The following is a 16,465-nucleotide window of genomic DNA, read 5'->3' as shown; positions in this document are numbered from 1 at the left end:
TTAAATAATACAGTGAATATCTTTTCTAACAAATAACACCGAAACCAAGACAAGAACTTTGACTATTACTTACATTGGTCTCCATGCTCATAACGCATAGATGTAAACAAAATGATCGTTATTATGGAAGACGCTTGAATCAGCTCAAGTGTGCCCATTCTAAGGAGTATAGAGCAGAGGGGATGATAAAGAAGTTTGAGACATTATCTGCATTGGTCTTTGCATTCCGCCTTTCATTTAATCAGTCATTAGTTCTCTGGGATTACATTTATTCTATCTTCTCAAGCAAACAAACAATATAGGTCTTACCACTTACACAGAACATGAACATTGACTATTACTTAACGATGTCTATATTTTCCTTAACCAAAGAGGAGAAACACTCTTATACCATTTATTTCCTAGTGAATATCAGAGTTTTTAATATCTATCAATAGTATTTCCTGCCAAAGCACATATTTTTTATAACTGGACAATGCTTAATGTTTTTCATCTTTATCTTTATACTTTTTTTTTTTTTTTTTTTTTTGCTGAGGAAGATTTGCCCTGAGCTAACATCCATTGCCAATCTTCCTTTCTTGCTTGAGGAAGATTAGCCCAAGCTAACATCTTTGCTAATCTTCCTCAACTTTTTTTTTTATATGTGGGACACCATCACAGCATGGCAGGTGAGCAGAGCAGGTCCACACCTGGGATCCGAACCCATGAACCTGGGCCACCAAAGAGGAATGTGTGGAACTTTTTAACCACTCAGCCACGAGGCCAGGCCCTCTTTATACATTTTTAATGTTACTTCATTGAGCCAATTATAATAATAGTTTGAAAATGCATGAACACAAAGACCAAAAATAAAATCCTTGTGTATTTCCAACACCTATCTATAGGACCACTTCAAACAGAGAGAATGGACTATATTTCTTTCGTGTTGGACCTCAGAGTTCCAGACACGTGGTATTCATCGTATAGGACTCATACACCATCAGTCGTCATCATTGATCCAAGATTAGTCCACTTTCTCTTCATTCATTTTGACAATATTTATTGACTAATTCATTAATTCACTGAAAACTTTTAAACACTATGACTCACAGAAAGAGACTTGATATCCCTAAGGGGTATATAGAATCATTCTCACCTCAATGTATCTCTTTAATTTACTTATCTTCAGTTTTTCACATATTCATCTATCAATATAATGCTTCACATCCATCCCATATTTATCAGGAGGCTACAGCTGGCCCTATTTGACTATACTCCAAACGTTTTGTTAACAGTGAATACTGTTAAACAAGGGACCCAACCAAGATGGGAACTTTGATGATTACTCACACGGGTCTCCAGGCTCCTAACAAATAGATGTGACCACAAGCTCAAGACCATAGAAGATGCTTCAGTCAGCTCCAGTGTATCCATTCTGAGGAGCGCAGAGCAGGACAGATGACAAAAAATTACACCTTCTCTCCAGTGACCCTTGCCTTTCATCTTTAATTTAGACAGTTATTTATGCAATCATTAATTTCAAATATATTTATTTCATTTTCTCTTTAAGAAAACAATTTCGAATTTGCCTCTGGCCCAGAACACAAACACTGGCTATAATTTACACCGTCTATATTATCCTTACCTAAGAGATAACAGTCATATACCATTTATTTCTCATTGGACTTCAGTGTTTTCAATATATACTAATAGCATTCCTTGCCTAATCACATTTTTATAATTGGATGATGCTTTACTCCATTTATATTTATTTATATATTTAGTATTTATAGATTCTTTCATTTATCCAATTATAATAAGGGAATGAAAATGCATGAACACAAAGATCAAAAAGAAGATCCTTGTACATTTCTGTATCGCTGACATCTGTCTGTTGGATCCCTTCAAACCAAGAGAATAGTCTTTTCTTTTCCGTTGGACCTTAGGGTTCCAGACACATGTTCATCATATATGACTCATATGCCACCAGTAGTCATCATTGATCCAACATTATCCCTCCTTTTCTTCATTTATTTCCATTTGTTTATTGATCATTAATTCACTAATAATAATTTTTAAGCACTATGATTCACAAAAGCCCAAGAGTCTTTATATCTTTAATTTGTCTATAGAATTCTCAGATCAATATCTCTCATTAATTAGCCTCGATTTTACATATATGCCATCATCAATATAATGTATCACATCAATCTCACATTCATCACTAGTTCACAGTTGGCCATCTTCATTTCTCACACTTTTTAATAATACTTTGAATACTTTTAAAGAAAACTACCTAAACCAAGAGAAGAACTTTGACTATAACTCACATTAGTCTCCATGCTCCTAACTCACAGACACAACCAGAGAGTTCCTGACTTGGAAGATGCTTACATCAGCTCCAGTGTGTCCATTCTGAGAGTACAAAGCAGAACAGATGATAAAAAAAAATATATATATATATATATATATATGTCAGACCTTATTTACATTGATCCTTTATTTCTGTATTTCAGTTACTTATTTAGATATTTATTAATTTTTCATAAATATATATTTTTTCTCTTAAAAGGAAGCATCTCAAACTTGGAACTGATCCAAACACTAAAACTGACTTTCACTACTCAGTGTCCCTATGATCCTAACCCAAAGAGGTCATAGTCTTGATGCATTTATTTCTTAATGAACATCAGTGTTTTCAATTTTTATTAGTAACACTTTTTGCCTCACCACGTATGTTCACAGTTGGAAAATGCTTAACTCTCTTCTTTACCTATTTATTTATACTTGTTTCATGCTTCTATCATTGATTCATTAGTAACTATATCTATGAATCTATGAATCAAAAATAAGAACATGATATTTGCATATTCCTGACATCTGTCTATAGGGTCATTTCAAGTACAGTCACGCATTGCTTAGCAATGGGGATATGTTCTGAGAAATGTGTCATTAGGCAATTTCTCGTTGTGTAAACATAGAGTGTACTTACACAAACCTGGATGGTATAGCCTACTACACACCTAGGCTCTGTGGTACTAATCTTATGGGACCACCATCATATATGTGGTGCGTTGTAGACCAAGAGGTCCTTATATGGCTCATGACTGTAGAGGGAACAGACTAGGTCTTGTGTTGAAGCTCAGAGTTCCACACACATATTATTCATCATCCATGACTCACATGCCACCAGCCATCATTATTGGTCCATGTTAGACTCTCATTCTCTTCATTTGTTTCTATATTGGTATCGATTAAATCATTAATTTATGAATATTAATAAAAAACACATTATTCAAGAAAACACAAGAACAAGATCCCTGAATATCCTTAATGTCTGTCTATAGAATCCTTTCCCATATACACTACATTTTTTTTCCATTAAGTGACTTCAATGTTGCACATTATTAATTAATCAACAGAATGTCTCCTGTCATATCTATTATTGGGCCATGGATAACTTTTTGATTATATTTAATACTTTTTAATAAGCTGGAAATACTCAAACAAATGACTGAAACCAAGATAAGATCTTTGACCACTACTCACCTTATTCTCGCTCCTGACAGAGGCGACAATCTTGATCAGGGCAGAAGCTAAAATCAGCTACCCGCCTCCATTATGAAGAGTGCCAAGCAGGCATAATGATCAAAAGATTGAGACATTAACTCCGTTACGTTCATAGTCATTTAAGTGTTTATTAATTTATGGTAATATTTATTTTCTGTCACTTCTTAATTTATGGTAATAAATGTTTATCTCAATGTAATAAACATCAAACTTGTAACTGACTCAGGGCGATAACTGACTACTCCCTATCACTGTCCATATCATCCTTAGTCCAATACTTAATACACTCGGTCCATTTATTATCCATTCCAGTGTATATTAATATTCATTTTCCTGACTACACATTTTACTAATGAACAATGCTTCACCCTCTTCATCTTTATTCATTTATACATTTCCTAATTTATTCTGCCATTCGTTATTTTATAATCATGTTTAAAATTCATAAACACAAAGACCAAGAAAAAGATCACTATGTAAAACTGAAATCTGTCTACAGTATCACTTAAAATAAAGTGAATGGACTAGAGTCCTCTTGTGTTGGACCTCAAGAGTTCCAGACACATAGTATTCATTGTATGTGACTCATGCACCACCAAATCATCATCATTGATCACGATTGGCCCTCTGTTTCCCCATTTGTTTCTTCATTGTTTATTGATTAATAATAATTTTAAATGCCATGATACACAAAAACCCAAGAGGAGGCTTAATATTCCGATTCTACACACAAAATTATTCTAACATCAATATATTTATTTCATTAATTATCCTCAGATTTTCAGAGATGCACATTATAAACGATGCTTCACACCAATCCCATTTTTATCACAATTGGCTATCTTTGATTATATTTTACAATGTTAACAGTATACTGAATAGCCTTAAACAAACCACCCAATCCAAGAAAAGAACTTTGACTATTACTCACGTGGTCTCTGTCCTTCTAACAAATAGATGTAAGCAGAGAGCTCGTGACCATGGAAGATGCTTAAATCATCGATTGCGTCCACTCTAAGCAGTACAACACAGAGCAAATGATTTTCAAAAATTGAGACCATATCCTCTACGATTCTCGCTTTCTGCATTTCATTTACTCAAGCCTTTAGGTATTTAATCATTTTTCATTATGTATATATTTTTTTCTCTTAACAAAAGGACAGCCTGAAACTTGCAACTGATCCAGTACAATAAAATTGACTTTTACTTATCAGAGTCTATATGATCCTAAACCAAAGAGGTACAATTCTTGATCCATTTATACCTTCACGGGCATCGGTGTTTTAAACTTTCATTAATGATATTTTTTGCCTCCTCTCATATGTTCATAGTTGGTCAACGCCTAATCCTCCTCTTTACCTGTTTATTTTTATTTGTTTAATTATTCTATCACTGATCCATTAGTATTAATAAATCTATATTTATGAATCCAAAGTAAAAATATGAACTTTGTACATTTCTGATTTCTGTCTATAGGATCATTTCCAACAGAAAAAACAGGCTACTTATGGTTTGTGTTGGACCTCAGACTTCCAGACACATATTATTCATGTCTATGACTTATATGCCACCAGTAGTCACCACTGGTCTATGTGAGGCCCTCTTCTTCTTCATTCATTTCTAAATTTGCATCAAGTAAATCACTAATTCACTAATAATACTAAAATATACGTGAGTCACAAAAATGCGAGAACAAGATCCTTGAAAATCCCTAACACCCCTGGATAGGAATCTTTCCTAATACACTGTATCTTTTTCATTAAGTGACTTCAATGTTGCACGTTATCAATTAATTAATATCATGCTTCTTACCGTATTAACCAATGGCCATAGATAACTTGTGTATTATACTTAATACTTTTTAATATTACCATGAATACCTTAAGCAAATGACTGAAACCAAGACAAGAACCTTGACTATTACTAACCTTGGTGTCTTTCTGAAACAGAGGCAACATAACGATTTTGATCATGGAACAAGGCTTAAATCAGCTGGGTGCGTTGTTTTTAGAGTATCACACAGAAAAGATGTTAAAAAGATTGAGACGCTCTCTCCATTGATCTATAATTTCCATACCCCATTTACACAGTCATTTAAGTATTTATAAATTTAAGATAAAATCGGTTTTTCTCTTTACGAAATAAACTTAAAACTTGTAACTGAGTCAGGGCAATAACTGACTACTCCCTCTCACTGTCCATATCATCCTTAGTCCAATACTTAACACACCCGGTCCCTTTAGTATCATTCCAGTGTCTATCAATATTCATTCTCCTGACTACGTATTTCAGTAATGAACAATGCTACACCCTCTTCATCTTTATTCATTTATACATTTGCTAATTTATTCTGCCGTTGGTTCTTTTATAATCATATATTTAAAATTCATGAACACAAAGACCAAGAACAAGATCACTATATAATCCTGAAATCTGTCTATAGTATCATTTAAAATCTGGGGAATGGACTAGAGTCTGTCTGTGTTGGCCCTCAGAGCTCCACGCTGACATTCTTCACCACCAGTCGTCATCACTGGCCCCTGATTGGCCTTCTTTCTGTCCATTCTCATCTACATTTCTTTATTGGTTAATTTATTCATGAAGAAATACACATAAAAAAAAAACAAGATCCTTCAATATCCCTAATATTCACCAATAGCATCATTTACAAAGAGTCTCTATCCTTTTCATTAACTGAACTCAGTGTCTGTTTCTTTATGGGTTAATCAATGCAATGCTTCATATCAATCTGATATTAAACATTGGTATGATTGGCCTTCTTTGAACCACTCAAACCAACATGAGAACTTCGACTATTACTCACATTGGTCTCCATGCTCCTAACACACAGGTGCAAACATAAAGATCATGACCATGGAACATGCTTAAAGAAGCTTGAGTGCATCCATTCTGAGGAATAAAGAGCAGAGCAGGGCAGACGATAAAAAAATTCAGACATCCTATTCACTGATCCATAGATTACCCCATTCATTTATATAGTCATTCAGGTATTTATTAAATTACATTAATTTTTTCCTTCAGAAATCAAATGTCAAAGTTGAAACTGACTCACAGTAAGAACTGACTGTTCCTTATAATGTTCCATTATTATCCTTTCGTCAAAGACACAGAACAAAATACATGGGATCCATTTATTGTCCATTCCAAATTATCATATTATTTTTCCTTGTACATTTCTGACATCAGTTTAAAGGGTCAATCAAAGAGAGGTAAGGACCTAGATTTCCTTCATGTTGGACCTCAGAGTTCCAGACACGTATTCATCGTATATGACACAAACACCATCAGTGGTAATCACTGATCCAATACTGTCCTTCTTTTTCTGCATTAATTTCTATGGCTTTGTTGATTAAACAATAATTTCACTAATAATAATTTCTAAATGCTATGATTCAAAAACCCAAAAAGAGTTTTTATGTCCCTAATCTATATATAGAATTATTCTCACAACAATATCTCTCACTAATTATCCTCATTATACATTATATTATACATATATACTAATCAATAGAACGTTAACTATATTCCATATTCATCACTGAGATAAATTGCATTCTTTAAATAGGTTTTGCACTTTTTAATGAATAACCTTAAAAAAAACAACACTGAAACCAAGAAAGTAATTTCAACTATTACTCACATTAATCTCCGTCCTCCTGTTACACAGACGCAAACGTGGAGCTCCTGCCATGGAAGACGCTAAATTAGCTTGAGTGCGTCCGTTCCGAGGGCTACGGAGCAGAGGAGATGATAAAACAATTGAGACCTAATCACCATTGATCCTTGCTTTCTGCATTTCATCAACTCAGTATTTAGGTATTTATTACTTTTTCTTAATATCTCTTTTTTATCCTAACAAAAAGAAAAACTCAGTCTTAAAATTGACCCAGGAAAAAAATGGACTCTTCCTTATCAGTGTCTATATGATCCTTAGCACAGAGATGACCTCTCGATCCATTAATTTCTTAATAGGCATCAATGTTTTCAATGTTATTAATAATTTCCTTTGCCTTATAACATACATTCATTAAGTGAACAATGCTTCACCCTATTCTTTTTTATATATTTAATACTTCTATTATTCCACTAATAATAACAAATATCCGCCCATGAAATTAATACAAGAATGTGATCTTTGTATATTCCTGACGTATCTCTATAGAAACAATTCCAACTGAAGGAATAGACTGCTTATGTTCCGTGCCGGATCTCAGAGTTTCAGACACATATTCTCATCGTCCCTGACTCCTACGCCACCAGTCATCATCACTAGTCCATAATTTTATCTATTTTTCTTTGTTTATTTCTATATTTGTATTGATTAAATCATGAATTCATTGACAATAATAAAAATAATACATGGTTTATAAAAACTCAAGAGCAAGATTCTTGAGTATCCCTAACAGTTTACAGAATCATTTCCCAGATAGACTATATCTCTTTCATTAATAGACCTCAATCCTAAACATTATCAACTAATCAACATAAGATTTCATATTTATCAGTGGGTCATGGCAAACTTTTTAATTAATTTAATACTTTTTAATAATACTATAAATACCCTTAAACAACTAACCCATCCCAGACAATAGCTTGGCCCATTACTCACCTTGGTCTCCTTCCATACACAGAGGCAGCATGACAATCTTGACGACAGCAAAAGCTGAAATCAGTTCCAGAGTCCATTCTGAAGAGTAACAAGCAGACAAAGCGATAACAATGTCAAGATTTCCTCTCCATTGATTCACAAGTACCACCTTCATCTGCATAGTCATTTAGGCCTTTATTAATTTACAGCAATATTTACTGATTTTTCTCTTAAGAAATCAAGTGTTAAAATTTTAACCATTACTTGTCACTATCATTCTCACTCAAAGATATATACGCTTGATGGTTTCATTTTCCATTCCAATGTATATTATCATGTTTATTATATATTTTAACAATGACCAGTGTTTCGCCCTCTTCATATTTACTTATTCATATATTTATTAATCCAGCTATTGATTCTTTATAATAATATTTTGAAATGACGAGTTACACAAACACCAAGACCACGATGCTTTTATATGCCTGACATCTGTCTATGGGATCACTTCAAACGGAGGAAAGGACTAGATTTCTTTTGTGTTTGATCTCGGCATTCCAGACCTGTAACGCTCATCATCCAAGACTCAGATGCTAAGAGTTGTCCTCATTAATCCAGATTTGGCCCTCATCTTCAATCATGTCTCCATATTTTAGTCAATTCACTAATAATAATAAAATAAATACCTAGAGGTCACAAAAACTCAAAACAAGATCCTTGAATATCTCCAACATTTGTCCACAGAAGTACTTCCCACAGACAATACGTATCTTTCATTAATGACCTCAGAATTTTCTACAAAGATTAATTAACATAATACTTCATATTAACATCATTTTTCTTTCGTAGCATGTTCAGTGATGATTGACTATTTCATACTTTTTAACAGAGCAGTGAAAACTGTTTTTAAAAATTACAAAACCAAGACAAGAACGTTGACTATTACTCACATTGTTCTCCACGCTCTTAACGCACAGGTGCAAACAGCTTGGGACCATGGAGGAGCGCCCACATCAGCTGTGTGCAACGTTCTAAGGAGCACAAGACAGAGCCAACGATCAAAAAGGTTGAGACATTATGTCACTGGTCATCGCATTCCACCTCTCATTTAGTCATTTAGTTAAGATAGTGAATTGGGATAATTTATATTTTATTTTCTCTTAACTAAAGGACCAATATTGATCTTGCAACTGACAGAGAACATGAATATCGATTATGACTTACTAATAACTATACCATCTTTAGTAAAAGAATAACATCCTTGTACATATATTCCTAATAGGTATTTGCTTCCAATATATATTAATAATAGCTCTTGCCTAACCACATATTTTTATAATTGGGCAAAGTTTCACCACCTTCAACTTTACCTATTTATATATTTCTTTATTATTTCATTGAACTAATTATAATAACAATAGAAAACGCATGAACATAAAGGCCAAAACAAGATCCTTGTATATTCCTAACCCGTGTCTATGAGAATCCCCTCAAACAGGACAATGGACCAGATTCCATTTCTGTTGGACCTCAGAGTTCCAGACACGTATTCATTGCATCCAACTCATACGCCACCAGCAGTCATCATTGATCCAATATTGTCCCTCTTTTTCTTTTCTACGTCATTTATTGAGTAATTCATTAATTCATTACTAAGAATTTTAAAGCTCAATTATTCACAAAAGCCAAGAACAGCCCTGAATCCCCTATTCTGTGTATAGAATTATTTTCACATTGATATATCTCTCTTTTAAAAATCTCCTATGTTTTTATGTTTCATATCAAGTCAATCTTTATGAACTGGGTTACAGTTGACCGTCTTTACTATAGATGATCATTTTTAGTAATACACTGAATATCCTGAAAAAAATCACTGACTCCATACAAGAACTGGTTACTCACACTCGTCTTTTTCTTCCTAACATGGAGATACAGTCACAGCGCTTGCCATCATGGAACACTCCTCAAATCAGCTCGACTGTGTCCGTTCCGAGAAGGATAAAGCACAGTCGATGAGAAAAAAATTTCAGTTCTTATCCACACTGATCCTTGATTTCTACATTTCATTTACTCACTCATTTAGGTATTTATAAATTGTTCATAGTGTTGATGTTTTTATCTTAACAAAATGAACAGCAGCAGCCTTGGCACAGATGCACAACAATAAAATTGATGAAATTATACGTATTTATATGATCCTTAGTCAGAGGCGAAATTCTTGATCCATTTATTCCTTAATGAGTTTCAGTTTTCAATTTTATTAATAATATTTCTTGCCTCACCACATATGTTCAGAGATGGACAATGCTTCACCCTTTTATCTTTATGCATTATTTATATTTCTTTAATGTTCTATAATTAATAATAATAAATCTAAATCTATGAACCCAATACCTACCCTGGGAATATCCTTAACATCTGTCTATGGAGTAAATGAATAGAGAGAACGCACTAGGTGTTACGCTGGACCTCAGCATCCTGACATGTATCATGCATCAGCCACAACTCACCTGCCATAGCCAACATCAGCGACCCATGATTAGCCCTCTTTCCTTTCTTTCGCATAGGCATTATTTATTGACTAATTCATTAGTAAAAACAAGTAAATTAAAAAATAAGATCCTTCAATATTCTTAATATCTGTCTCTACAATCTTTTCCAAAGAGACTAACTCTGTTTCAAAAACTGACCTTAAGGTTACATTTATGGATTAATCAATATAGTGTTTCATATCAATCTGATATTTAACACTGGCATATTGTGCCATATTTGATTATATTTACTATTTTGAATAATACAGTGAACACTCTTAGAGAAACCACACACTAAAACATTCATGTACTCACAATGGTCTCCATGCTCCTACAACAGAGACGCAAGCAGAGAGCTCGTGACCATGGAAGACGCTTAATTCACCTCAGGTGGTTCCATTCTGAGCAGTACAGAGCAGGGCAGGTGAGAATAAAATGAGACACTCTTTGCATGAAGAGAAAGACCACAATTCTTCTGTGTTGGACCTCATGGTTCCAGACACGCATCACTCATCATCCATGACTCATATGCCCGCAGCTATCGTCGTTGATCCAGAAGCACACTCTCTCTTTATTCATTACTACATTGTTTATTGATTAATTCATTAATTCACTAATTATAATTTTAAAATTCTATTATTCAAAAAACCCCAACAAGGCTATCATATCCCTAAGACGTAACTCGAATCATTCTCACAACAAAAGATCTGTCATTAACTATCCTCAGTTTTTCATATATATGTATATATATTAATCAAAATAATACTTCATGTTAATCTCATAATTGTTGCCAAGATACAAGTCACCTATTTTGATTAAATTTCACACTTTTATTAATACAATTAATGCCCTTAAATAAAACATCAGAACCAAGACAAGAACTTGGATTATTTCTCACATTGGTCTCCAGATTCCCGTAACAGAAATGCAATCCTAGGTCTCAGGATCAAGGATGAATTCTTAAATCAGGTCCAATGCGTCCGTTCTGAGGACTACAGGGCAGAGAGGATGATAAAAAAGTGAGATATTCTTTCCACTGATCCCTGCTTTTCACCTTTCATTTAGTAAGGCAATATCACTAATGTGGTATAAATATTTTTTTCTCTTAAGAAAACAAGTAACTTTGACCTCATCACTGACCCAGGTTATGAAAAGTGTGGATAGCTTAGACTGTCTATGTCAGCCTTAGCCATACAAGGAACAGTCATGTGCCATTTACCACTAATTAAACTTCAGGGTTTTCATAGTATATTAATATTATTTCTTGCATAATCACATATCTTTATAATTGGACAATGCTACACTCCATTCATATTTATTTATAGAGCCTCTCATTTATCCAATTATAATAACAGAATGAAAATGTATGAACACTAAGACCAAAAACAAGATCCTAGTATATTCCTGACATTTGCCTATAGGATCCCTACAAACAATGGGAATGGACCAGATTTCTTTTGTGCTGGACCTCAGAGTTCCAGACACGTATTCATCATATACGAGTCATACGCCACCAGAAGTCACCATCAATCCAATGTTCTCTCTCTTCTTCTTCATTTATTTCTACATTGCTTATTGGCTAATTCACTAATTCACTAATAAAAATTTCTGAACACTATGATTCACCAGAACTCAAGAAGAGCTTTTATGTTCCTGATCTGTACACAGATTATCCGCACATCAATTTATCTCTTTGATTAATTATCCTCAGTTTCCACAGATGGATTAATCGACACAATGTTTCATGTATCCCATATTTATCACTGAGATACATTGCCTTCTTTAATTATATTTTGCATTTTTTAATAATGCAGTGAATTATCTTAAAAAAACAACACAATCAAGAAAATAACATCGACTGTTACTCACATTAATCTCCGTTCTCCTGTAATATAGAGGCTCGTGACCATGAGAGATGCTAAGTCAGCACAAGTGCGTCTGTTCTGAGGAGTGCAGAGCAGATGATACAAAAATTGAGACCTAATCACCATTGATCCTCACTTTCCGCATTTCATCACCTCAGAAAGATATTTATTCTTTTATCTATATATACATTTAACCCTACATACTGAAAAACTTCGTCTTAAGACTGACCCAAAATAATACAATTGATTCTTACTAGTCAATGTCCAAATGATTCTTAAGCAAAGGGGTGATACTTTGATCCATTTATTTCTTAATAGGATCAATGTTTTCAATTTCATTAATAACATCTTTTGCTTTACCACATACATTCATAGTTAGGCAATACTTCACCCTGTTCCTCTTTTATTTGTATTTGCTTAGTATTTCTATCATTATTCCATTAATTATAACATATCTACATCTATGAAATCAATACAAAAATATGATCTGTGTATTGATTTGCATTGATCTTGACATCTCTCTACAGAATCAATTCATCTATAAAAATCAATAGAGTTTATTGCCTAATCCGATATTTTTATAACTAGACAATATTTCACCACCTTCATCTTTATTTATTTGGATATTTATTATTTCATTGATCCAATTATAAAAATAGAAAAAAATGCATGAACATAAAAACAAAACCAAGATCCTTGTATATTCTGACATTTGCCTACAGGATCTCTACAAACAATGGGAATGGACCCGATTTCTTGTTCTGTTGGACCTAAGAGTTCCAGACACGTAGTCATAGTATACGACTCATATGCCACCAGCAGTCATCATCGAGCCAATATTGTGCCTCTTCTTCATTTATTTCTACATTGTTTATTGGCTAATTCATTAATTCACTATGTATAATTTTAAAACTCTATGATTCACAAAACCCCAAAAAGGCATTGATATCCCTAATTTGTCTAGAATGATTCTCACATCAATATACCTCTTTCATTAATAATCCTAAATGTCACTTACGCATTAATCAGTATAATGTTTCATATTAATTCAATATTTATGAATGGGCTACAATCAGCCTTCTTCAATTCTATATGGCACTTTTTAGAAATACACTGAATATCCTGAAAAAAATCACTGAAACCCAGACTAGAACGGCTATTACTCAGATTGGTCTCTGCTTCTAACACACAGATGCCATCATAGAGCTTGCCACCAAGGATACTGCTTCATCAGCTCAACTGTGTCCATTCTGAGAAGTACAAAGCACAGCTGAAGATAACAAAATTGAGAACTTATACTCATTGGTCCTTCATTTCCACATTATTTACTGAGTAACTTAGGTATTTAAAATTCTTTTGGAATGTAGATATTATTTTCTCTTAACAAAAGGACAGCCTCAAACTTGAGAATGACCCAGAACGATAAAATTTACTCAATTATCCATATATATACAATCCTTAGCCAAACAGATAACACCCTTGGGATCAGTTTATTTCTTAATGAGCTTCAGTGTTTTCAATTTTTATTAATAATTTTTTTTGCCTCACCACATAGGATCACAGTTGCACAAGGCTTTAACTTTATTCTTGATCTAGCCTTCATATTTCTTTAGATTTCTATATATCCATTAATAATAATAAATATAAATCTATGAACCCGAAACAATAACATGATCTTTGTATATTCCTAACATTTGTCTATGGTGTCAAATATAACAGAGAGAATACACTAGGTATCTCTGTTGGACCTTAAGAGCTCCAGACACAAATCATTCATCATCCTAGACAACCAGTTGTCATCACTGGTCCATTAGAAGCCCATTTATTCTTCATTCATTTACATTTGTATTGATTAATTCACTAATTCAATGACAATGAAAAAATAAATACATGACTCACAAAAAGTGAAAAACAAGATACTTGAATATCCCTAAGTTCTATCTATAGAATCATTGCCAACATCAGCTGCATGTCTTTCGTTAATCAATCTCAAAGCTATATATTATCAATTAACATAATGTTTCATATCATATTTATCATTGGGCAATAGTTAACTTTTTCATTATATTTAATACTTTTTAATAATACCACGGATATCTTTAACCAAATGACCCAAAGCACGACAAGACCTTTGACTATTACTCACTTTGACTATTACTCACTGACATGATGCCAACGTAACAATCTTGACCACAGCAGTAGATGAAATCAATCTGATTATCTGTTCTGAAGAGTACCAAGCAGAGAAGTCAATACAAACATTAAGGCTTTCTCTCCACTGATTCAGTTTCCACCATTAATTTGTACACTCATTTAGGCATTTATTAACTTATGGTCATATTTATTTATTTTTACCTTAATAAAATAAACTCAAACCTGTAACTGACTCAGGCAATAACTGACCATTACATTTCATTGTCTTTATCAACCTCCATGAAAGAGGTAACACACTTGGTCCATTTATGACCCATTCTAATGTATATTAATTTTCTTTTACCTGACTACATATTAACCAAAGAATATGCTTCATCATCTTCATCCCTTTGTACATTTCTTATTTATTCCATCATAGATACTTTATAAATATTATTAAAATTCACGAACACAAAAACAAAGAAAAGAAATCTATGTATATTCCTGACACATGAGGAATGGACTAGATAACTTTGGGGTTGGGCCTCAGAGTTCCAGACACGTAGTACTCATTGCATGTGACTAATACATCACCAGTCATCATCATTGATCCATGACTGGCACTCTTTATTTTCACTCTCATAAACATTTATTGATTAATTAATAAAGAAATACATATAGATTTGAAAAATAAGAAAACAATCCTTCAACATTCCTAATATATCTACAAATCCCATAGAGACTAAATCTCTTGCATTAGCTGGCCTCAGTGTTACATTTATGGATCAGTCGACACAATGCCTCGTATCAAGCATGTTTCACCTTTTCTGATCACATTTAATACTTTTGAATAATACAGTGAATAGCTTTCAACAAATCATTCAAACTCATACAAGAACTCTGACCATTACTCACAGTGGTCTCCATGCTCCTACAACAGAGATGCATTCAGAGAGCTGGCGATCTTGGAAGAACGTTAGAATCAGCTCAAGTCATCCATTCTGAGGAGTACAGAGCAAGTGATAAAAAATGAGACATTCCTCCATTGATCCTTGCTTCACGTCTTCCATTTAGGCAATCCTGATTTGGAGTAGATTTCATTTTCTCTTAAGGAAATGTACTACTTTAAACTTCCCACTGACCCAGAACATAAACACTGTCTATAATTTATCTTGTCTGTATCATCCTTAGCCAAAGAGGTCACAGTCATGTACCATTTATTTCCCTTTGGACTTCAGTGCTTTCAAATTATGTAACAGTATTTCTGGCCTCCCCACATAATTTTAAAATTGGACAATGCTTCTACAATTCGACTCTATTTTTTAATATATTTCTTCATTGATATTTCATTGATCCAATTATAATAAAAATGGAAATACATGAAGAGAAAGACCACATGTCTTCTCTTTTGGACCTCAGAGTTCCAGACACATATTATTCATCATCTGTGACTCATGCGCTGGCAGTTATCATCATTGATCCAGAAAAGACCACTTTCTCCTCATTCAGTTCTATACTGTTCATTGATTAATTCATTAATTCAACTACAATTTTAAAACTCTATGATTCAAAAGAGCTCAACAAAACGTTGACAACTCTCATATCTACCAAGAATCATTCCCGCATCAATATATCATTGTCATTATCCTCAGTTTTCTTAAAAGCTTTAATCAACGTGATACTTCGTATTAATCCCACATTTGTCACAAGGGCACAGGTGGCTTTCTTAGATTCTATTTGATACTTTTTGCCAATACAGCAAATACTCTTAAACGAAC

At 33.5% G+C, this 16,465-nt stretch overlaps 1 protein-coding gene, 13 non-coding genes and 2 pseudogenes across 14 annotated transcripts in view; all 16 read right to left on the bottom strand.

Annotated features, from left to right (window-relative positions):
- Positions 1–3,654, bottom strand: part of LOC103560441 (uncharacterized) — a 41,825-nt gene extending 38,171 nt beyond the window's left edge. The window contains exons 1-4 of the mRNA XM_070594562.1: positions 3,529–3,654; positions 2,310–2,394; positions 1,330–1,414; positions 74–159 (exon numbers count right to left, since the gene is read on the bottom strand). The gene's annotated coding sequence lies outside the window, so the exon portion shown is untranslated. The remainder of the gene's footprint in view (positions 1–73; positions 160–1,329; positions 1,415–2,309; positions 2,395–3,528) is intronic.
- LOC139079497 (small nucleolar RNA SNORD113/SNORD114 family) lies at positions 926–1,000 on the bottom strand. Its single transcript, XR_011533191.1, has one exon. It is a non-coding gene; the product is annotated as a small nucleolar RNA SNORD113/SNORD114 family (small nucleolar RNA).
- LOC139079505 (small nucleolar RNA SNORD113/SNORD114 family) lies at positions 1,915–1,986 on the bottom strand. Its single transcript, XR_011533199.1, has one exon. It is a non-coding gene; the product is annotated as a small nucleolar RNA SNORD113/SNORD114 family (small nucleolar RNA).
- On the bottom strand, positions 3,115–3,189 carry LOC139079516 (small nucleolar RNA SNORD113/SNORD114 family). Its single transcript, XR_011533210.1, has one exon. It is a non-coding gene; the product is annotated as a small nucleolar RNA SNORD113/SNORD114 family (small nucleolar RNA).
- A 435-nt stretch (positions 3,655–4,089) lies between the features above and the next one.
- Positions 4,090–4,166, bottom strand: LOC139079535 (small nucleolar RNA SNORD113/SNORD114 family; annotated as a pseudogene).
- Positions 4,167–5,066: 900 nt separating this feature from the next.
- LOC139079519 (small nucleolar RNA SNORD113/SNORD114 family) lies at positions 5,067–5,140 on the bottom strand. Its single transcript, XR_011533213.1, has one exon. It is a non-coding gene; the product is annotated as a small nucleolar RNA SNORD113/SNORD114 family (small nucleolar RNA).
- A 1,663-nt stretch (positions 5,141–6,803) lies between these two features.
- LOC139079514 (small nucleolar RNA SNORD113/SNORD114 family) lies at positions 6,804–6,875 on the bottom strand. Its single transcript, XR_011533208.1, has one exon. It is a non-coding gene; the product is annotated as a small nucleolar RNA SNORD113/SNORD114 family (small nucleolar RNA).
- An 898-nt stretch (positions 6,876–7,773) lies between these two features.
- Positions 7,774–7,847, bottom strand: LOC139079531 (small nucleolar RNA SNORD113/SNORD114 family). The gene has a single exon (XR_011533223.1). It is a non-coding gene; the product is annotated as a small nucleolar RNA SNORD113/SNORD114 family (small nucleolar RNA).
- An 853-nt stretch (positions 7,848–8,700) lies between these two features.
- Positions 8,701–8,775, bottom strand: LOC139079466 (small nucleolar RNA SNORD113/SNORD114 family). The gene has a single exon (XR_011533164.1). It is a non-coding gene; the product is annotated as a small nucleolar RNA SNORD113/SNORD114 family (small nucleolar RNA).
- Positions 8,776–9,681: 906 nt separating this feature from the next.
- LOC139079513 (small nucleolar RNA SNORD113/SNORD114 family) lies at positions 9,682–9,753 on the bottom strand. The gene has a single exon (XR_011533207.1). It is a non-coding gene; the product is annotated as a small nucleolar RNA SNORD113/SNORD114 family (small nucleolar RNA).
- A 1,416-nt stretch (positions 9,754–11,169) lies between these two features.
- LOC139079534 (small nucleolar RNA SNORD113/SNORD114 family) lies at positions 11,170–11,244 on the bottom strand. Its single transcript, XR_011533226.1, has one exon. It is a non-coding gene; the product is annotated as a small nucleolar RNA SNORD113/SNORD114 family (small nucleolar RNA).
- Positions 11,245–12,151: 907 nt separating this feature from the next.
- On the bottom strand, positions 12,152–12,223 carry LOC139079511 (small nucleolar RNA SNORD113/SNORD114 family). The gene has a single exon (XR_011533205.1). It is a non-coding gene; the product is annotated as a small nucleolar RNA SNORD113/SNORD114 family (small nucleolar RNA).
- Positions 12,224–13,318: 1,095 nt separating this feature from the next.
- On the bottom strand, positions 13,319–13,390 carry LOC139079527 (small nucleolar RNA SNORD113/SNORD114 family). The gene has a single exon (XR_011533219.1). It is a non-coding gene; the product is annotated as a small nucleolar RNA SNORD113/SNORD114 family (small nucleolar RNA).
- Positions 13,391–14,296: 906 nt separating this feature from the next.
- Positions 14,297–14,364, bottom strand: LOC139079479 (small nucleolar RNA SNORD113/SNORD114 family; annotated as a pseudogene).
- An 862-nt stretch (positions 14,365–15,226) lies between these two features.
- On the bottom strand, positions 15,227–15,301 carry LOC139079530 (small nucleolar RNA SNORD113/SNORD114 family). The gene has a single exon (XR_011533222.1). It is a non-coding gene; the product is annotated as a small nucleolar RNA SNORD113/SNORD114 family (small nucleolar RNA).
- Positions 15,302–16,095: 794 nt separating this feature from the next.
- On the bottom strand, positions 16,096–16,170 carry LOC139079506 (small nucleolar RNA SNORD113/SNORD114 family). The gene has a single exon (XR_011533200.1). It is a non-coding gene; the product is annotated as a small nucleolar RNA SNORD113/SNORD114 family (small nucleolar RNA).
- Between the last annotated feature and the right edge of the window lie 295 nt (positions 16,171–16,465).

This window comes from Equus przewalskii, chromosome 25 (assembly GCF_037783145.1).
Source record: "Equus przewalskii isolate Varuska chromosome 25, EquPr2, whole genome shotgun sequence".
Taxonomy (NCBI): domain Eukaryota; kingdom Metazoa; phylum Chordata; class Mammalia; order Perissodactyla; family Equidae; genus Equus; species Equus przewalskii.
The sequence above is the reverse complement of the archived record's forward strand: the minus strand, read 5'-3'. Positions and strand labels throughout refer to the sequence as shown.